General features: G+C 40.5%; 1 long non-coding RNA gene across 1 annotated transcript in view; it reads left to right on the top strand.

Moving 5' to 3' along the window:
- The first annotated feature begins 1,000 nt into the window (after positions 1-1,000).
- LOC311521447 overlaps positions 1,001-22,534 on the top strand; it is a 57,629-nt gene continuing 36,095 nt past the window's right edge. The window contains exon 1 of the long non-coding RNA XR_014711900.1: positions 1,001-1,067. This is a non-coding gene — a long non-coding RNA (uncharacterized lncRNA). The remainder of the gene's footprint in view (positions 1,068-22,534) is intronic.

Genomic DNA, 22,534 nt, shown 5'->3' with positions numbered 1-22,534 from the left:
TCCAAATTCATTCATGCTGCTGCAAGATTTATATTGTAACAATACATCACCTTTTTACTGTTTTCCGGACACTACTATCGAACAGAAAAACAGAAATAGATATGAACTTTGAGGTAAGCTCATACACAGAGGTAATGAGCGCATTAGTCATTGAACCAGTATATAACTGGACAAAGCACACAACAATATCTAACAAAAGCCATTAAAATATTGCCAGGCTCAATGCTTACTTTTAGGGGACGAAGAATGCAATATCACTTAAATCTAACATAACAAGATTAGCACACATTTTGGGGAAAATCCCTGTTTATGTGTAGCTAAAAGCATTTATAGCATATTTGCGTAGAGTGTTTGCAATTACTTGTATGGGTCTCCATTTGCTGTACAGTAGTGTATGCATAAATTTGCAGAAAAGTTTTTTTTTTAAATATAGTATGCTCACCAATAATAATACTCAGCTTCTATACTGTGCTCTTCATCACAAAGCACTTTACAAATATACCTTGCCAAATAACATGGGCTGACTGACCCATTTTCATGGTAAAACCTTTGGGAATAAGTCAGGGAGAAGAAAACAAACAAGGACCATCTTGTGGAGTTCCCCTTTAACTGTCCTATTGTGCGAGCTGGAGAATCCTTGCATTATAAGTCATGGTTTCAGCCCCAAACAAAAAAGAATTTCAGGGAGACGTGGGAGGCCAGGGTCTCTTCAGCAACTCTGGCCTCCACATCAGTTCCTAGTAGTGTGTTTCCTCTAGATCTACACTACCAGTGAGGGAGTAGGTCACAGCTGCCCAAGGGCTCCCTTCCAAGGGATAGTCCCATCATGAAAGGGCTCAATAGGAAAGATAATGCAGTTCAAGGCTATGTATTTTCTTTTTAGTAATTATTAAAAGCTGCTGGGGAGATGATGTACTTCCCTTCCTGACCTTGGCTTTTCCTCTGCCCATTGTAGATCCCTGGATCTTCAAAGAGAGTCCTCTAGTGTCCTGAGGAATATGAGCAATGGTTCTGCAAAGGAAGCTGCCTCTCCTTCTATACTGGGGAGTTCCATACACAGAAGTAAGGTAAATGTACCCTAGTAAATGTCCCGAAGAGTATAGTGATTTTACCATCTAGCTTTAGATTAATCCTAACCAGTTGTGGTCAATAAAACGTGATGACACTTTTGGGGAGAGTCAGGCTGTTAACCCATGTTATTTTGATAGATCTATATTGGGAGAGTTAGGTTCTACACACCTAAATTCTTCCTCTGGGTCCAACTGGATTTGATAGTGTTTTTGTGCAGGGTGGACTGCTCATCAATAAAACCTTTTTGTTTGCCAGTTTCATTTGTCATTCCACAAAACATTGGACATCAATAATGGGAGTTGACAGGGGATGCCAGTGTGTCCCTCTGCTGACATTGTAGGATTCTCAAAAAAGATTTGTACAATCTGTTCTTTTAATCCCATTCAGTCCTAACACAACAGACACAAAGCCACATCATTTAAATCAGTTTCATGTTTTGCAAGGATGCAGCAGCAAAGATATACAGTGTGTCTTTAAGCCATCAGATGGATGCTTAACTGAACCGGGGTGCTGTTTGTTTTCAGTATATTAAAAACCATGGAGAGGTTGTAAACATGAGATTGTCCAGCCAAGAACAAAACTGTAACCTTTGTTTGAAAAAAGGTTTAAATCAGTAAAGCTGAACTTTTCAAGTATTGTGGAAGTGCTAGATGTGATTCCATAATTGAGGTTGCCTTTTGGGGCATACATTTCTGTTTTTCATGCAAGTGGCTTTTAGTGTGAGAATTTTCACATAATGAGTTACCCAGGAAAGAATTTTCCGTAGTATCTGGCTGATGAATCTTGCCCATATGCTCAGGGTTTAGCTGATCGCCATATTGGGGTCAGGAAGGAATTTTCCTCCAGGGCAGATTGGAAGAGGCCCTGAAGGTTTTTCACCTTCCTCTATAGCTTGGGGCATGGGTCACTTGCTGGAGGATTCTCTGCTCCTTGAAGTCTTTAAACCATGATTTGAGGACTTCAATAGCACAGACATAGGTGACAGGTTTTTTGCAGGAGTGGTAGGTGAAATTCTGTGGCCTGCGTTGTGCAGGAGGTCAGACTGGATGATCATAGTGGTCCCTTCTGACCTAAATATCTATGAATCTATGATCATTTTTATGCCCTTTGAATTTTCTATGTAATTTATTTGGATTTTTTGTAATACACTTTTCATAAGACGTGTTTACAATTGGTTTCTGATTGAAATTCGTTGAGCTCTCTCCCATTTTATTGTCTATGTATCTTTAACACAACGGTATATGTACACCAAAACTGGCAATGATCTGAATCTTGAATAGATCTGGTACAATTGATAGGTTTTGAAAAGAAATATTCAAAACAGCCCCAACTAATAGTGTTGTGAGAGGAGTGTGAAAAATGGAAAGTTGAAGGGTAGTCTGGTTTGTCTGGAGTGTATAGTTTGGTACAGGAAGCACCGGGAAAACTAGCATCCCGAGTGGAAAAGAGTTAGGTAGAGCTAGTCAGGAGTTTTCTGTCAGAAATTTCCAACTGTGGGAAAACTTGGATTTTGAAAAATAAATAAATAAATAAATAAAGTTCCATTGGGGGGAAAAACATATTTCATTTTGGATCAATTCAACATTAAACTGTGTTGACTTATTGTGGCACATTGACTCATGGGAGTTGTAGTTCGGGCCCTCATTTCTTCCTATAGGCTAGGCTCCTTGGCTGGACTACATCGCCTCCTGATTGCAAAGCACTCTTCAATCTGACTGAATGGAATGGATTTTCATGGGAATGACAGGGCTGGGAGACATAGTCTGACCATTTAGCGTGGTCCATAGAGGAGAATGGGGCCATCATGCAACATGAACTACAAGTCCCTTGAGGTCCATAGGAAAATTCTATTTAATGTTTTCATGGGTCCATAGATTCTAAGACCAGAAGGGACTATTTTCATCCTCCAGTCTGACCTCCTGTATACCACACGTCATAGAACTTCCCTAAAATAATTCCTAGCGCATGTCTTTTAGAAAAACTTCCAGACTTGATTTTAAAATTGTTAGGGTTGGAAAATCCTCCATGACTCTAAGTAAATTGTAACAGTGGTTCAGTACTCTCACTGTTAAAAAATGTATTCCTTCTTTCCTATCTGAATTTGTGTAGCTTCAGCTTCCAGTCATTGGATCATGTTATGTATTTTTCTGCTAGATTAAAGAATCCATTAAAAAATGTGTTCTCCATATAGGTACTTTTAAACTGTAATCAAGTCACCCCTTAGCCTTCTCTTTGTTAAGCAAAATAGATTGAGCTCCTTGAGTCTATCACTAAAAGGCAGGTTTACTAATCGTTAAATCATTCTTGTGGTTCTTCTCTGAACCCTTTCCAATTTATCAATATTCTTCTTGAACTGTGGACATCAGAACTGGAAACAGTGGTCCAACAGCAGTCACAATAGTGCCAAATACAGAGGTAAAAATCTCTTTACTCCTACCTGAGAGTCCCCTGTTTATGCATCTAAGGATCTTGTTACCCCTTTTGGCCACCGAGTCATTCCCAGGGGTCCCTATCCTGTAAGTATTGCCTGTATTCTTTGTTCCTAGATATATACATTTACATTTAGCCATATTAAAATACCTGTTTGCTTGCACCCAGTTTACCAAGCAATCCAGATGGCTCTATAAAAGTATTAATTATTGAGCTGATGTATTTGAAGCACTTTAGAAAATTAAGCATTTTGGATCAGTTCAACAAACCAAAAGAATATATTTCAATTTGGAAATAACAAAATATTTTTTTGTTAAACACCAAAATTAAATGGTTTGTAATTTTCCAAACACTTTTTTTGTGTGGGGAGGAATGTTTTGTTCCATGAAAAAATTAGATATTTCAACTTTTCATTCTGATTTGAGAAGGAAACTATGTTGAAATATCAGAATGTTCTATGGGACGTAAATACCAATTTTCTTTCGGATGTAGAGCTAACATTGGGGTGTATGGTCTGTACAGAATTTTTGACAATGGTAAGTTGTTTGCCTGTGGGGAGAGGAGTAGAAAGGAGGTACTGCTAGGTGGCTTAATTTCTCATTTCCTTTTGTGGGCATGTCAGGCAAGTTGCGTATGTTGCAAACAATTGTTTCACAGTTAAGCCCTCTGTGTATTAATGTATGTAAAAAGAGATTTTTAGTATTATCACTTCCATACATGTGATTAAAGAGATTCCGCAGTATTTATAAGAATCTACATTCTTATTTTTTAGAGTGAGTGTGTGGCATGATTCCCAGGAATGAGAGAGAATGGCTTAACTCAAAAGGCTGCATTAGAAACCTAGCTGCATCTCAGCCTAGAAATAGCCAAAAACTCCTGGAAGAATATCTTATTGAGAGACTTATTGGTAGAGAACAACTGCCTAATCCTTCAGGCTTTTGTGGGATTTCTCCTATGCAATGTACAACCATTTGCTCTAAGTCAGAATTAAATAAAAAATAAACACTCCATGAGGGAGCACAGTATATGTATGTCTCGCATGACAGTTTGGATTGAGCTTTCTGCACCAGAACTTGGAGACAAAATGGCTGCTGAACTCTGCTCATAGGGTGAATGCTTAGACATATAAAGATGCAGTGTGTGGACAACAAAAAGGCATCATATAGTCATATCTATAATACATACACTTTTTTTAGGCATGCAAGAATGAACCCCAAATCCCAAGTCATCAGCATCACTCAGCTGTATGCACTCCAACTGTACAAGCAACTGAATATTACAGGATAATAGAGCCCAGTCCTATATAGGCAAGCTGCAGAGAAGACAGCTTTTGAACCTCAGTTTGATTTACTCAAAGTCCTCTGATTCATAAAGTTATATTCATTTGGTGTCAGCTTTGTATCCAAATCATAGAAAGAAATCTTGGGAAAGAAGCATTGACAGAGAAGAATGTCTCATGTTTTTCAGTTGTCTCCTGTAGGGAACTGTGTCTTAGAATGTGACAGGAAGTGAGTTCTCATCCTCTTTTGGAACTATAACACATACGTTTTGGACTGCATGCTCCATGGGGGAGGGGAGCAAGGACTATATTTATGTCTTGTACAGCATTCAGCACATCACTGGACCTATTGGTATCTAAAAATATTTTTTGAAATTCTTTCACTGTTATGCATACAGTGGATTCAATCAGTATCGGGGCCCCATTGCGCTACGTGATGCAGAAACAAAGGCAGAAATATTCCCTGCCCTAAATAGCTTAAATTAATAATAGCTCACAGTTTGACTGTCTCTGTGAGACTCTGTTAACTGAATTTGGTGCTAAAACCACACACATTTCTTTGTTATTATGCTAATAAAAAAACATTTCAACTACTTAAACTAAAATATTTCTGAAAATCCGATTTCCTTGTCACTGTTCATGCTATTTATTTACTTTGATCTTTCTCTCATTGTGCGCAATGAAAATAAAATGTCAGTTTCATTTTGGTTTAGAGTCAGTTTTACTTTCAAGTTCTCAGTGCAATGTTTTGATTGCAAATACTGCAGGAGAATTAAAAAATCCCACAACTTTCCTTTCAAATAATAAAATGAAAATCATGGATCCATTGCATTAGTTTTAATTATCAAAAAAATAACAACAACAAATTTAGCCAAAATCTAAATTTGGACCAAATTTGAGTTAACAGTGTCTGTTTGACTGAACAATCTCTGCACATCAAAGTAAGAAAAACATTCCTCTTGATATATAGGATAATGACAATGCAAAATTGTAATGGAGCAAAGAGATAATTTTTTAGTATTTGGAGAAGTATATTATAGAAAAATATCAACTGAAATATATTTTTTGTATTAAACCAGAAAAAAAATCAGTGTTTATATTTGAACACTCTCATGTTTTTAATTTATCCCATGCAGCATCTGTCCATTCTCTGTACTTATGTTCCTGTGACTTCCCTGTTAATCTAATAGTGCAGTATTGCTTTTATTGAACTCATTGGGAGGAAGAAAAACATTTAGTTCTTAAACTTCATGCCAAGTCATATAATTACATTACACACAACAGAAAAAGCCAGTAACTGGATTAGTTGTCGTTTGATTTCATTAACAAACTACAGATGAGCTGCTTAGACACTTTTTCTATGACTAAATTAATCAGCATCTATAGTGGACCTTGTATAATAGAAATGTGGCTGCCTCTCTATGAAAATGTCAGCCAGTATTGTTAAACGACTGATCAAGTGACTGTGTCTTCAGTGCCTCTCCCCCCCCCCTCCCAAAGTGGTATGACATTACAATTTAAGGCATTCCCTTGTGTATTTGTTCGTTTTTAAAACATAATCCATGCATTGACTCCTAACTCTGATTAAACAGATTGCCAGGCTCTGAACTGATTCATCCACCAGAGGTTGCAATGCTGCTATCCTGGATGAAAAGTATTGTGTAAATGTTAAGTTATTTATATGAATTTAACTGACTTAAGATATATTGATTTCTGGCTCACATATGCACATGGAAAAAACTAAGAAAGACAAAGAGAGAATCAAAGTGAAAGATACTTCAGACTGACCAGGCTTAATCCAAAATTCTGTAGGGAATACACTGGCAAATATAATCAAATTCCTTTTCTCTTCCTTTCCTTGTAGACATCATCCTGTAGTCAAGCAGGATTACATAAAATTTCTTTTGGACCCATCAACACAGCTTTTTATTTGGCTGGCGTGGTTGCTATTAAACATCAACTGCAAGGATTTTGTTAAAAAAAACATGCTGGTAAGAGTCCAACAGATGAAGAAAATACATAGCAGCTGTTAAAAATAATAAGAAAAATATTTCTGTATTTTGTAACACACGAGAGAATCACCACCTTCAAATCCTGGATAGCATGTGCTTCATATTTCTTAGTTGCTTTGCCAGAATGGCTAACGTCACAAGTTCCCTAAACTAATGGAGTTAAAATACACTTAATTTGGCCCCGTTCCTACCCATCATTAAGAGTTCCTACCCAATTAATTCACCCCGCGTTCCTACCTACCATTACGAGTCATATGATCATTTTAATGGCAATGTAACTTGCAATTTCATCACTGACTATAAACTAGCTTCATGTCCCATACGTTCTCTCTTTTACATACATCTACTACAGTTATGCCACTTACATAAAGTGGAAGCTCTACCACTGGGATACCTGTGGCTCTGCCTCATTCTCAAAAGCAAGGAAAATATAGTCAGAGTAAAGCAAATTTCCTTTAATCCCAATCTCAACTGCCATTCACAGCTGTTGATTTAATAGGTCTCCCAGGTGAAGAGTAGATACACCTTGAGTAGATACATTCCACTAAGGGATTCCAAGCAGTAGCAGTGCTTTGTGGAACACCCTGACAGACACAGTAGACTACTGAGGAGGGGACTTTAAAAAATGCTCTTAAATAAAGGGCATTTGTAAAATTAGGCCTGTTACGATAGCCTGCCTGAAATTTGGCCCTAGAGCAGTGGTGGGCAACCTGCGACTGGTCAGGGTAATCCTCTGGTGGGCTGCCAGACAGTTTGTTTATATTTGCATGGCCGCCCACAGCTCCCAGTGGCCGCAGTTCGCTGTTCCCGGCCAATGGGAGCTGCGGGAAGCGGCGCGGGCCATAGGGACGTGCTTGCCACCGCTTCCCACAGCTCCCATTGACCAGGAACGGCAAACTGCAGCCACTGGAAGCTGCGGGTGGACGTGTAAATGTAAACAAACTGTCTGGCGGCCTACCAGCAGATTACCCTGGTGGGCCGTGTGCAGCCTGAGGGCTGCAGGTTGCCCACCACTACCCTAGAGTTACCCCTTTTGCCCTGATCAGGCTTTTCTCCTATTCACACTCCCATGACAAAATAGCAATATCAGTATCTCACTTGTACACAAACTAAAGACAAGTCTAACACCCACTCAGGCTTTCTAGTGCAGGGGATCCAGATGTAGAATATAACAAAACAACTGGAATTCTTTATTATTGGTAGAAAGATGTCTCTTGCATGAAGTGGAAATTCATTATTACATGATGCTTCTTGATAGCTGGTACTTAAAGCATTGCAGACTTGGTTTAAAAAGATGCCAACAGCCACAAACTGTGGTTTTCTCAAAGTACATGGCTGAAGTGGTGAAGTCCGGACCTTAACCTTGAAACTATATAGAGCTAAAAAAAAGAAAAAAAACTTAGCTAGATGTGATATGTATGGACTAACATTTACATTACATGGAAGGATAGTGAGGGAAGAATTAAGGGACTGCATTATTATTAATTTAGTAGAGGTTTCTTGAATTTAGCAGACAGGCATAAAATCCAATCTAGGGAGATCGAGGAAGCTGAAACTTTACACCTTATTTGTAATCTTTGAGGTTAATTAACCTCTAGAAACACTTACTTAGGTATGTTAGATTCTCCATTACTCAAACTCTTTAATATGAATATATTTCTGAATATATTTCTAAAAAAATATAAGCTAGCTCAACCACAAATGATGGGCTTGATGCAGAAGTTACTGGGTGAAATTCTATGGCCTGAGTTATGCCGGAGGTTAGACTAGATAATCATAATGGTCCCTCTGGCCTTGAAATCTATGAAAATATGGATTTCCATTCTTTCAAATGTCTATATTTTTAAGTATAACCTTAAACTCAGATTTTCTATGCTTTCTGGCTCTTTTTATACAATATTTGGGAAAAAAAAAAAGAAAGAAAGAAACACCCACAGTCATTTAGGCTGGGATTTTCAAAGAGGCAAAAGTAGTTAGGATACCAACTTCCACTGAATTTCAGATAGATGTAGTTCCTAATGCCCTTAGGCTTCTCTAAAAATCTACTTGTAAGGCTTTTGTTCCTTAAGTTAACTAAACAGGATTTAAAGGCTTAACTCCTGTTTAACAAATCTTTTCTTTCCTAGGACTTTTATTTTTATCATGTTAAAATGTTTAATTGTTCTATAATACTTCAATGCACATTATTGGTTTTGAAAGACGGAATGTCTTGATCTCTACATATGTGAAGTATTAGTATCATATAAGCTTGTAGGAGTCCCTGAGTAGTTAAAGTCCCAGTGAGGCCATGGAATGATAATTGTTGAAGCTTCTTGGAACCTTCAGCTGTAGACATTTTGAACCCTTCTGGCTGTGTAGTTTTTACAAACATTGAAGACTTCTGACAATCACAAATCAAAGAAATAACTCCACAATTTACCCAAACTAAGCAAAAGAATTAAACACATAACTCGTATGGAATACAATAAATTGACTCTGAAATTTCTAGGCTAAGCTGCTTTCAAATCATAAGCGGGAAAAAAAGATAGGAAATTTTTCCAAAGAGAAAATCTGATTCTTTTCAAGCTGTCTTAATATATTATATTAAAACCTTCCCCTGTAACTCCAATACATTAAAAATCTCCATGAGGCTCTGCCATTGGACGTTACATTTGAAAATTCAGAAAAAACAGAAAAGATTGGTAAGTCAAATTAAGATTTATAATGGAAAGTTAGTTACAACATTGAAAATTAGGGTCCAATCCAGCATCTGTTCAAATCAACAGAAAGCATTCTGTTGACTTCCAAGGGTATTGGCAGGCTCTTAGCTAGATAAAGGCTACTGTAGCTCTATAATTAATTAACATTTTAAGCCTTAGGTGGGGGAAATGATGATCTGCTACAATTTATTTCCTTTTTCACCAACCAGTCAGAAATGAAGCTCTAGCGTGACTTTTCTATATAGGTTCTTGTACCATCCTAACCCCTGTAGTATCTGCACACCTTCTAATAATACATTAAGTGATGTGACTACTATTTGTCACATATGGTTCATTTCTTCTCTCATTCTCTCTTGGGATGGGGGCAGAATTGTATGCAATGTAGTGTTTTGATAGGTTTGGGTTTTTTTAAAGTAAATATGTACATGTTGCTCTTTGTTAGAGAAGGCAAGGCCATAGAATTAGCCTTGCACTTGTATTCTTGTGGGACTTTGTTCCACAGTCTGGGGCCAGCCTCAGGACTGAGAATACTCTGTCTCCTACACAGATGAGCTTTTTATACTATGATAGAAAGTTCAGTTGTTCCTGAGGAGAAGAGTTGTCATCTATGGTTCTCATTCTGGAGCTTTAGTTCTTATTTGATATATTCTGGGCCCAGACCACTGAAAGTCTTGAATAGAAGATTTGATGAAATATTCTAAGGGAAAATAGAGTGGAGAGCAAAGAACAACTTTGGTGTGCTTGGAGAAGTCTATAATGCTGAGGAGACATCCAGATACATTCTAAAATTGTTTACTAAGGGCTAATGGCTTCTTGCCCAGATATATTTCATTGCTATTGTCCAGATAGGGTGTGTTGAAGGCTTTGTAGAACTGACAACTCCATGAGATGGAGTTTCCTTGCTAAACAAAATAATGGTAAAAAGGATTAGTTGTGGATTTGCTATGTGGGACCTTAGTGTTCAAGATGAACCAAGAGCATTCCTAAACTACAGAGAGAATTGACCAATTGTGGGTGTGTACTATCAACCACAGGAGAATGCACTGTGGCTGCAAACTCCTCGAAAGGTTTTCATTTCCTTATCATCACCACCTCTGACTTGCTTGGGTTCAGCTTCAGTCATGAGCTCATCTCGTGCAAACACTGGACCATCATTGTGGTAGTAACTCAGTCATATGTGGTAAAGGATAAGTACAGCTGTGTCATCTGCATGTTTCTGGCACCTGAGCCATGTCATTTTGCCAACTCACCTAGTGGCATCATGTAGATGTTGGACTGGTGAGAGAATTGATTCACTTGTAGAACTCCACAAGTGAGAGTTAATGGTGGAGGTATAGTTTCCCATCACTGATCTTGGATTGAATCTCTACAGGAAGGAATTATTTGATCACATTCCCCTGGATCTCTGCGACCTGTTATAGGTGGGACAGAAGTATGCTATGATCAACTCTGTTGAATGCTGAAGAGAGGTCCAAGAGGATGAAAATTGATGCAGTCCTTTCATTGATAGCAAGACATCCTCTATCAGTGATACTAAAGCTGTTTCCACCCCATGTTCTAGCTTGTGCCATGTCTAGGATATTAGCTTCACTTGGGTGAGCTTGTAGTCAGCCTTTGGTTACCCTCTCTTTGAGCTTGCTCAGGAAATTGTGATCCCTGTGGTAGTTGGCCAGATCTGATATATCCAGAGTGGGTTTCTTCACGTCTTCATCTGTATTCTTTCCCAATCTGATCCCTGTTTTGAACAATAGCTACAATGAAATGAAACCTGTACTAATGGTTACCTGTTAAACATAGTCACCTGTTTTAAGAACCTATAATAATCCAGTCTGCATCTGTTCCTGCAGTGTTGTTTAGTCACATGATACAACCAGATGAAAAAAAAAATAGAATAGCAGTCAGTTTGGTGCGTTTTTTTTTCTTTCCAACTCTTGAAATGATGATTGGTGATTAAGAAAAAAATATCTTTGCAGTTTACCTTTAAGGAACCCAAGAGGCAGTCTCTTCCTTCAAGAGCAGTGTATTGCCTCAGCAGAACTCTTGCCAGTCTGGGGCAGGAAATCACAGATCTCTTGCAATGCAGTATCTTTAGGCCACTTGACTGGCTCCATAATTTACTCTCTAGTTTTAAGGATGTTTCAACAACGCATTTGCCTACATATATGCATGGGCTGGCTCTTTTTCTCCTCCAGTACATAAATATGCTTGGTCAATTTTTTGTTGCTATTTCTATATTATTCAACAAATTGCTATAAATACATCTCACAACCCATTTGATTTTTTTCCAACATGTCTCCTTTTTAACTAAGGGGCTTCATATCCATGGTGTCTATATTCAGCACAACTGAAATGAAAATGTAAACTAGTAAATGCTACAGTAATGAGAAACAGCACAGACTGATCAATACCATAGTGGGTAAAGAAGTGATGAAACAGAGAGCCATAAGTTTTTATCTGTACAGCACAGAATATATATATGACTCCCAGTGGTGTGTTTCTTACCATTTCTAAAAAATACCCAAGATTGAGGTGGCACAGGTCCAGTCCCTTGGGCCTCCTTAAAGAAACCACAAATGTTCAGTAGCAGTATAACAGATGTTCCAAAGAATCATTAGCAATCTAAATGTTTGTGTGAGCAGATGTACCACTTCTACTACAGCTAACTTTGGGGGAGAGGGAGGTTTGAAGAAAATCAATAATGAGCAGATCTGTATAAAATTACTCATCTAATTATATTGAAAAGGGGGATTAAGGTTCTTTGCTTGTTGTTGATCCATAAGATAGGAGGACAATTGATAAAGAGAGAAATTAAAGTAACCTTGCACCGTTGACTTGGCATCTATCACTAGATCAACAAAAAGCAAAATAATAGCCAGTAGAAGAGAGAAGCTAATGCCAAAAAACGGCAGTCTTGTTTTCAATGCATACCATGAGAGGCACATGGTCTGCAGGAGCCATTAAGAAAAAGAATGAGTAAAGTGTATAGAGGAGCCTAAAAGATTGAAAAAAATGTGTTTACCCATTAAGTAATATATTTAATGTGTGGCAAGACCACTTAAACCTGTGGCCTTTGCAAACGTTACAGGCAACACCAGGCTTCTGGGAATAGTGCATTTCAGGAGCTAGAGAATTCTTCCGGTCCTGAGGTCATAGTTAGACCCTACCCATGTATACACATATAGTTTTCAGAGTAACAGCCGTGTTAGTCTGTATTCGCAAAAAGAAAAGGAGGACTTGTGGCACCTTAGAGACTAACCAATTTATTTGAGCATAAGCTTTCGTGAGCTACAGCTCACTTCATCGGATGCATACCGTGGAAACTGCAGCAGACTTTATATATACACAGAGAATATGAAACAATACCTCCTCCCACCCCACTGTCCTGCTGGTAATAACCTGGATTTGTGCTGGAAATGGCCCACCTGATGATCACTTTAGATAAGCTATTACCAGCAGGACAGTGGGGTGGGAGGAGGTATTGTTTCATATTCTCTGTGTATATATAAAGTCTGCTGCAGTTTCCATGGTATGCATCCGATGAAGTGAGCTGTAGCTCACGAAAGCTTATGCTCAAATAAATTGGTTAGTCTCTAAGGTGCCACAAGTACTCCTTTTCTTTTTACACATATAGTTGTTGTTGGCAGAGAGTATTTTGATTCAAGGCAGTCTCAGGAATGGGTGACTGTGTGAAAGAGAAACAATTGCCATTTTCTGTGTCCCAAGGGCACAAACATCTTGTATGTAGCCCTGCTTATCTCTACCCTACTGGCTTTGATGGTAGAGAATTATGTCTAGTACTGGAATAATGTTAATTCCTTAAACAATTATTAATGGCTGATTATTAATTGATTAATGGAGATTATTGGAAATAGATACCTTGGCAGGGAAGGTAAATTCTGAGACTCATGTAATTTGTTATTTTGACTTTGCATATATTTTTGCAAAATGTAGGGGGCAGTGGGTAGAGAGACAATGAGTGATAGAGAATTATATGGCAGAGAGCCCTTGTACCTACCCTGGTCTTGATCACACTCTGTGCCAGTCTATGCTACACTGACGGCAAATACAATATCTCGGGATCACTGTGGGCCATGTGGATGTCCTGGCCATACCCCCTCTTCCATCCATCTGCCCTATACTGGAAATAAACAAGGGAGTTGTTACAGAGCCATCATTCCAGCTCTACAACGCAAGAGCATCCAGCCTGAGATGATCTTCTCATGATAGATTACATTAGCTTTAGGGCTATGCTCTGGCAGCCCTGGAGGAATTGGTCAAAAATCTATGTATGGTTGCATAGGCTGTGTATGAACACTATAAACAATAGCCTTTTGCTGTTTCAATATTTGTCTCCTTTCGGCATAGGAAATTTTATGTAGATATAGGCTGAGGCTTTGTTTTCCAACAGCCATTATTATTTGCCATTTAGACAAAGAAGATGGAATGTTCACTAATGTTTGTTCAGAGCTGGCCATTGTATTCATTCTGTTTGAAAAACTGATCTGTCCTCCTGTGAACATCATTGCCACTAAACAATGTAGTCCTGCATCTGATATGTTGTAAAACAATAAAGCATCTCTGTGAGGTGAAAAGGACAATCAATTAGATTCATTATCTATTCTACATTCTAGTCACTGCTTTTAAAGAAAAGGGAGCACATAATACCATGGCAACAGTTGGAACTGCAGTTCTTTATGGTATATAATCATTAAGGGCTCTTCAGCATTCCCTGAAAACTGATATAAAAACCCCACAGTAGTTGTACTACCTACATTTATGTTGATTAAATGACAAGTTTATAATTTACAGGTGCCTTATTGCCATGGGAATGCAATCATATAATTCCATTTTAGAACTCAAGGGTTTTTTGAAACATGCTGTATGATCACTAGATGGGCTGCAAGCTAAGATTAAATTGAAAGGCTAGCATGTAGATTTTAGAACATGGTGTTGACATTTACTGGCCAATCAAATTTTGCAACTCTCCTGCATGACAGCAGATGTTGACCTTTCAAGCTTTCCCTGTCTGCTTTCATGCATTACCTGCAGAAATTAACATTAACTCGCTTCTTGCACCTTGCTGCTATTACTGTCATCTGGGAATTGAGAATCATGAATTCATTTATTACACAGACTTGAGACCCATTTTAAACTCTAAGCACAGAAGGGTTGCTCCTGGGAGCTGGTATTTTTGGAATCTGCTTCAACTACCTTTGTGGTTAAGGGATAGCTGGGAGCTATAGAGTAGGAAATGTCACCAGGAACAAAAGGAGAAAAAAAGACGGAGAACAGATTCAAGGAGAAACCTAGGGGCCAAATAGTTGCAAATGGAACTTGATGATGAAGGTTTGAAGTCTAACAGTCAAACATTTTAAACAGTTCTAATGGAGTTCAGAACTAGTTGCAAAGTAGTGATGTCTGCTGCTCTTGTTAACTGAAAACTGAGAATGTGAGCCTGCATAATACATAATCTTATAACAACATGCTTTAGGGGTTGCACAGTATTGCCTGGGGCCCTCTGATATTATATGATATTATACTCTGAGGGAAATAATAACTTGGGTAGAGATGTCATAGACAATCCAGCTAAGATTTTTGCTATAATATGAGTAAATGATGAGGTATTGTACCTAGCAAGCAACTAGAAGGGGGGATATTTTCATACCCATACCTTCATCTACCTACAGAGTCAAGGCTGTATGTGCAAATCATTCTTAAGAGTTCTGCTACCTGAAGGTGGTACCTATAAGAATGCTACTGTAGCACAGAAAAAGCTTACTTCTGTTAATATAATATCCTTCCTGCAAGCATCACCAAGCTGATAAATTATTTCTGTCAACAATGTCCCCGTGCAGTATTTCAGTATATTTGTGGGTAGTTGTAGCTTTAATAAATACACATTGCTAATCTTGTGGTTAAATAAATTTAAGCAATATGCCTCATTAAATGACACATTTGTATAAGTTTACATAGACCACCATGCAACATGCCTCTCCAAATAAACAAAGAAAATCAGTGATAATTAAAAAAATCATTGTATAATGGGACACATTTCAGATATTACTATGGAGAAAAGATATGTTATATTTGCCAGGAAAAGGGACACTTTTCTTATGACTGTCTGATCCCAGATGACCAGCAACAACAAACAGAATAGTCTTGTAAGCTGGCCAGGGAAGAAATTCCACTATGATTATCTTTGAAGGCACCTAGACTCATGCAACAATTAGTGCTGTACTTTACAAATGCTGTCACAATGCTGAGAGCAGATCTGCAAAGTCCTCAGCTAAAGCTGAATAACAGAAATGAATGGGAAGATTTTTAAGGGTTGACAAGAATTGCGTATTACATGCACATTGCCAGTCACGTGGCTTTAGCAATCAAAATATCTGCTGAAAGACTCTGGGGTTAATATTACTAGACATTACAGTAGTGTGAATCTTTAAAAACGCTGAAAATTTCCAGAGTTTTTAATACAGGGATTTTTTAACTTCCCCAGGTGCCAAAGCTTCCCCTGATACTTCCCATGCAGTTACACAGTTACTTCCCCTTAAAATATAGGGGAGAACTGCAGTCACTTTTAGCAAATGTTGACTAACGGTGAACATGGTACTTATCTTCAGATGTTTCAGTGGAGGTCAGAGCCTGCTGCCCCTCTTCTCTGATCTTAGCAACTCTTTCCTCCTCCCTTGGTTTCAGAGGGGCACTGGATAACTGTTCCCCAGGGTCTTTGTGATGCTGCCTGGCAGGACTCCTGGTTAACCCAACCTTATAAAGAGGAATGGAGTCTTCTTGGGGGTTATCAGATGATGTCCTCTCTTTGCTCATCATTCCTTCTCACAATGACAAACAGCAGTCAGACAGACAAACACAGCCCTATTTTCACTGCAATAACTGAAGAACTGACTAGAAACAGGTAGCACCTGATAATCCTTAATATTTAGGATTAGCTGCTGAAGACCTCAAAAGCTGATTCGTTAAGTGTCAAACCCTGACATCTGACAACTATGAGGTTCATATGGTCCTATCATTTAGTTAGAAGTAGACTATTTCAGAACTACCTATAACTGATTTGTTATAAAACCGTCATGTTCTAATGTGATTATTTAGCCTCAAAATAATTGATAATAATGGTATTGATAACTGAGTTTCTATTTCTATTGGAAGATATCATTGAGTCTTTAGCAAGACATAGAAAAGGACTAGATGTGTGTGTGATGAATGAGAATATCTACATTTAAATCAGAGCAGATATAATAGGTTTTAAAGTCATGTGAACACTCATACTTCGGGCCATAAGCAAAGCCATGACTGCAGGGGTTGGGAACAAATTTCCCCTGTGTTGCAGGTTATTGCATAGTTCTTGCCTAAGAGGTTTGCCACACTTTTTTATGAAACAGCTGGTAAAGCCACTGTCAGAGGCAGGATACTGGAATAGATGGACAAGTGGTCAGACCTGGTATGGCATTTCCTATGTACCTACAGCTTTATATGGTTGCATTCTAATTAAAAATCCCTGTTAAATTCTACCTTGTTTCATTGTTACTGTTCCATTTGCTGAGATGGAGGGGGTGCATTGTCCACGAAGAAAGGAAGACTTGCAGAGTGCTAATAATTGGCACTGATCTGTTTCTGATGTATTAAAACATTGTAATACAAAACATGATAATAGCCCATTTCTAAAAATCACACCCTTCTATAACTGCACATATTAACAAAAATATGAACTTATCTAATGCAGGAGAGCTATACCCAAGTAGTCATCTTTGCTTTTCAGTAGCCTCCATTTATGTGTTTCCAGTACTGATATATTTCACATCATGGTGGAATTTAAAATTAGGCGTTTAAAGGCACAGTGCATGCATATGACTTTTGACCTGAAGAACAAATTTATAACTAGACATCAACACATCAGACAATCAAGGTCCAGTTGATTAGGGAGGCTAATATGAGGGCAAAAGGAGTCCAGGAGAGCTGGCTCTATTTTAAAGAAGCCTTATTGAGGGTGCAAGAATAAACCATCCCAAGGTGCAGAAAGAATAGTAAATATGGCAGGCAACCAGCTTGGCTTAACAGAGAAATCTTTGGTGAGCTTAAACACAAAAAGAAAGCTTACAAGAAGTGGAAATTTGGACAGATGACTAGGGAGGAGTATAAAAATATTGCTTGAGCATGCAGGGGTGTAATCAGGAAGGCGAAAGCACAATCTGAGTTGCAGCTAGCAAGGGATGTGAAGGGTAACAAGAAGAGTTTCTACACGTATGTTAGCAACAAGAAGAAGGTCAGGAAAAGTGTGGGACCCTTACTGAATGGGGTAGGCAACCCAGTGACAGATGATGTGGAAAAAGCTGAAGTTCTCAATGCTTTTTGCGCCTCGGTCTTCACAGACAAGGTCAGCTCCCAGACTGCATTAGGTAGCACAGTATAGGGAGAAGGTGAGCAGCCCTCAGTGGTGAAAGAACAGGCTAATGACTATTTAGAAAAGCTGTACATGCACAAGTCCATGGGTCTGGATCTAATGCATCTGAGAGTGCTGAGGGAATTGGCTGATGTGATTGCAGAGCCATTGGCCATTATTTTTGAAAACTTGTAGGAATTGGGAGTGGACCCAGATGATTGGAAAAAGGCAAATATAGTGCCCATCTTTAAAAAAGGGAAGAAGGAGAATCCAGGGAACTACAGGTAGTTGAAGCAATTCAGTCCCTGCAAAAATCATGGAGCAGGTCCTCAAAGAATCCATTTTGAAGCATTCGGAGGAAAGAAAGGTGATCGGGAAAAGTCAACATGGATTCACCAAGTGCAAGTCATGCCTGACCAAGCTGATTGCCTTCCATGATGAGATAACTGGCTCTGTGGATATGGGGAAAGCTGTGGACGTGATGTACCTTGACTTTAGCAAAGCTTTAGATACGAAAGCTTTAGTCTCCCACAGTATTCTTGCTAGCAAGTTAAAAAAGTATGGATTGGATGAATGGACTATAAGGTGGATAGAAAGCTGGCTAGATAGTTGGGCTCAATGGGCAGTGATCAACGGCTCAATGTCTAGTTGGCAGCCTCTATCAAGCAGTGTGCCCAAGGGCTCGGTCCCTGGTCCGGTTTTGTTCAACATCTTCATTAATGATCTGGATGATGGGATGGATTGCACCCTCAGCAAGTTTGCAGATGAGACTAAGCTGAGGAGAATGGAGGTGGTGGAATCTCCATCCTTAGAGGCTTTTAAGGTCTGGCTTCACAAAGCCCTGGCTGGGATGATTTAGTTGGAGTTGGTCCTGCTGTGAGTCGGGGGTTGGGCTAGATGACCCACTGAAGTCTCTTCCAACCCTAATCTTCTGTGATTCTAGGGGTTTGTTAATTGCAGGGGGAAGTAATTTTAACTAACACATTTTGTCTTTTCTGTGAAAATCCCCCAATGTGTTAAATCACAAACTCCTGGTATGTTTCTCTGGGACAAAAAGGTTAAAGCAAATTACTTACTTCATGACTTAATATAACAGTGCTTCTGCACCTTTCTTTCACCTCACTATTCATGGTGAGCTGGTAAATAACCCGTGTTCTACTGTCCATGTACTTTTAAGGTTTCTGCTAATAATACATGACTAAAAACCCATAGTACTGTGTTTTTCCTAGGACAGTGCTAAAGATGAAAGTCATGGGAATACCTCCAAACTTACGGTTAAGGACATTTTAATATGATGCTGCAAATATCCAAGAATTTTCCAATAATATTTGATAAGCTCTAGAGTTGAAATGCTAGCAATCCTCTGTGACATAATATATTGTTTATGCTTGATCAACCTTATGAGCACTTATTTACACTGTTTCTCCATAAATTACATCTAACCCATTTTAGAGGTAACAAAGTGCTTCAGTTTTTTGGGCCTAATAGGGCATAGACTCTCAGCATTAATGTCACTTTCTGGGTTATCTAGAATAATTTACAGATATTCATATAATTTTCCAGGAACCAGTTCAGATCCTGTCACTGCTTCTCTGACAAATCTTGACTTTATGGAATTTCATGACTCCTCTTAGTATTCTCTGAACTTGATACTATACTTGATATTATAGCTCTTGTGACAGGGTGGGACTCACCACCACAGCATCTCCTGCTGGCTACCCTGGGAATTAGCTCTCATTTCGCCGGAGCGTCCTCGTCTAGTGGTGTCTTGCCCATCGTCATTCTTGCCTCTACCTCTAGGACCCATGTTGCTCCCCAGATCATGGCGTCCTCTTCTGGACACAACCCTCTGGCTGTGCCCCACTCAGTTCTCTCCCTGCTTCTGGAGGACCCGACAGTCCTCAGTCCAGCCACTTGCCTCAGTGGCAAACTGCAGTCTCTGGTCAAACCACTCACTTCAGGGTGTCCCCTGAAACGATCCTGTGCAGTTTTAGACAAGATGTTGTGTTTATTATAACAACAAGTGGCAAACTGCAGTCCGGCCCAGGACCTTATAGCCGGCAGCCATGTACTGTCCCTCCTCCTACTTCACCATTTGTTTCCCTGGGTCACTTCCCCGCAGCCCTAGCACCTTCTCTGCCCAGGTATCAGTCTGGCAGCAGTCAGGTTAGAGCACCCTCTTTCTTCCCTGACCCTACCCAGCACTGCTCTGTCGGTGGTGCTGTTTCTCTCAACTCTCCTACTGGGCAGCCAATCCTCCTCCTTGGCCCCTAGGGAGAGACTCCCCCTGTTCTTCTCAGCAGCCCTTCTTATATGGGCCAGCCTGGCTCTGATTCACTACTCCACTAAGACTTCTCCCTATTGGCTGGCTCAATAAGTGCCCTTCTAATTGGATGGGTTCTGTGCAGCCTCCCCAAGGCTGCTTTAACCCTTCTTCTTCCTGTGTGGGGCAGCCACCCCAGCACACACCCTCCCCCTTAAGACCACACACCCACAAGGCTGTCTCTATCTTCCCAGCTTCCCTTGCAGCTAGGCCCGCAGGGTGTCTCTCTCCTACCACAGGCTCTCCACTAAGAGGAGCAACCTGCTTCCCTTCTCTGGGTTCCCACCATAGCCTGTCCTGCTCCCGAGTGGGTTCCCCTTTCTCTCTGGGTCCTCTCTGCCCCACTCAATTGCTGTACCACTTCTCTACCTTCCTCTTCTGGGTGTGGGAGACGGCTTTCTGCCCGGGCCTTCGTCATCACTGCCCCTTCACTCTGGTTAGTCTCTGACTGAGCCTGGTTCTCAGTCATCCCCTCCTTTCTCTTCTGGGAGCAATGAATCTTTACATGACCCTTTTTATGGCAATGGAAGCACATTCTGTGTCCTCCCTTTGCCATGGTCCTCCCCTGGTCCCTTTCTGGCTCAGCCCTGCTCTTTGGGCTAGCCTGGGCCCTGCAAGTCCCATTTGGGCACTTCAGGTGTCTTGTTTACCCAAAGGCCCAACATGCCCATTGCCTCCCTGTTTGCTTCACAGGGGGGACTCTCATGGGCTCTCTTCTTCCCATTTTCTGGGTGGGGTCTCTGTTCCCCATCCCAGTAAGGGAATTCTCTCTTCCACTGTCCCTCTTTCCAGTAGGAGCACTCCCTCTTAAAGTTGCCCTTCCACCCACAGGCATAACATTGCCCTACATGGATTTCTGGCCTCCCGCACCTGGGGTCTTGCTTCTCTACTCACTCTCTGTAGCGTCAATGGACCCTCTCTCACAGCAGTTTAAGCATATACATCTGCTGCTCAGCTAGCTAGGCCACACAGTCTCTCAAGTAGACCGACTCCATATTTCCACCTCCACTGTCTCTCAGTCTCTCAAGCAGGAAATAGTCACCACAGTCTTCTAGTTTTCCCTGGTATCAGGGGTGACCGCATGCCTACATTCTCCACAATCTGTGACTGGGTGGGACTCACCACCATGACATCTCCTTTTGGCCATCCTGGGAATTAGCTCTTGTTTCTCTGGAGCACCCTTGTCTAGTCATCACTCTTGCCTCCACCTCTAGGACCCACATCGCTCCCCAAACCACAGTGTCCTCTTCTGGACACAGCCCTCTGCCTCTGCCCTCTCAGTTCTCTTCTCCCTTTTGGGGGACTCAGCACTCTTCAGTCCAACCACTTGCCTCAGTGGCAAACTGCAGTCCATCCACTGGCCACTCTCCTTGGTAGCAAGTGGAGGGGTAAAGGGGTGGGGAGGGACCTGGGCCTGCCCGCTACTCTGGGTCCCCACCCAGGGACCCTATAGCTAGCAGCCACATACTGCCCCTCCTCCTACTTCACCATCTGTTTCCCTGGGCGACTTCCCCACATCCCTAGCACCTTCTCCATTCTTGTATCAGGGCCTCAGTATGGCAGCAGTCAAGCTGGAGCGATCTCTTTCTTCCCTGACCCTGCCCAGCACTTCTCTGTCCATGGTGCTGTCTCTCTCAACCCTCCTACAGAGCAGCCAGTCCTCCTCCTTGGCCTCTAGGGAGACATTCCCCCTGTTCTGCTCATCAGCCCTTCTTATTTAGGCCAGCCTGGCCCTGATTTGCTGCTCCACTAAGCCTTCTCCCTATTGGCTGGCTCAATAAGCTCCCTTCTAATTGGATGGGTTCTGCGCAGCCTCCCCAAGGCAGCTTTAACTCTTTGTCTGCCTGTTTGGGGCTGTCGCCCCAGCACAGCTCTCATTTCCAGGCTTTCACTTTTGGAGCAGGGTGCCAAGGGCATGGTGCCACATCGTGTAATGAATTAATAGATCCTTACTTCCCATCATGGCTGTTTGGGGCAGGAGTATAAAAGGAAGAGAAGGTAGGTCAAAGGTGAACTGGGTGAAAAATACATCTTTTTTGCTTCTGGCTGGTTAAAGCAGGAAAAAGCCACCAAGGGATTATTTTCCAGTGGTTTTCAGTTCAGATTTTTCATTATTTTGTGGGCAATGAGAGGCGCACTGAGGAGAGGGTCTTGAAAGATGAATGTTTGAAGCTTTATTTCCCTTTTCCGTAAGCTAGTGAAACTGCCCACTAGCTTACAGACAATTACAGTCGAACCTCAGTGTTATGAACTTCCGGTTCCAAATGAGGTGTGTGGTTGACTGGTCAATTCATAACTCTGGTGTTCATAACTCTGAGGTTC

The sequence above is a fragment of the Lepidochelys olivacea genome (genome assembly GCF_965140295.1).
Source record: "Lepidochelys olivacea isolate rLepOli2 genome assembly, chromosome: 6".
Lineage (NCBI taxonomy): Eukaryota > Metazoa > Chordata > Testudines > Cheloniidae > Lepidochelys > Lepidochelys olivacea.
This window is presented reverse-complemented; position numbering and strand designations above follow the sequence as displayed.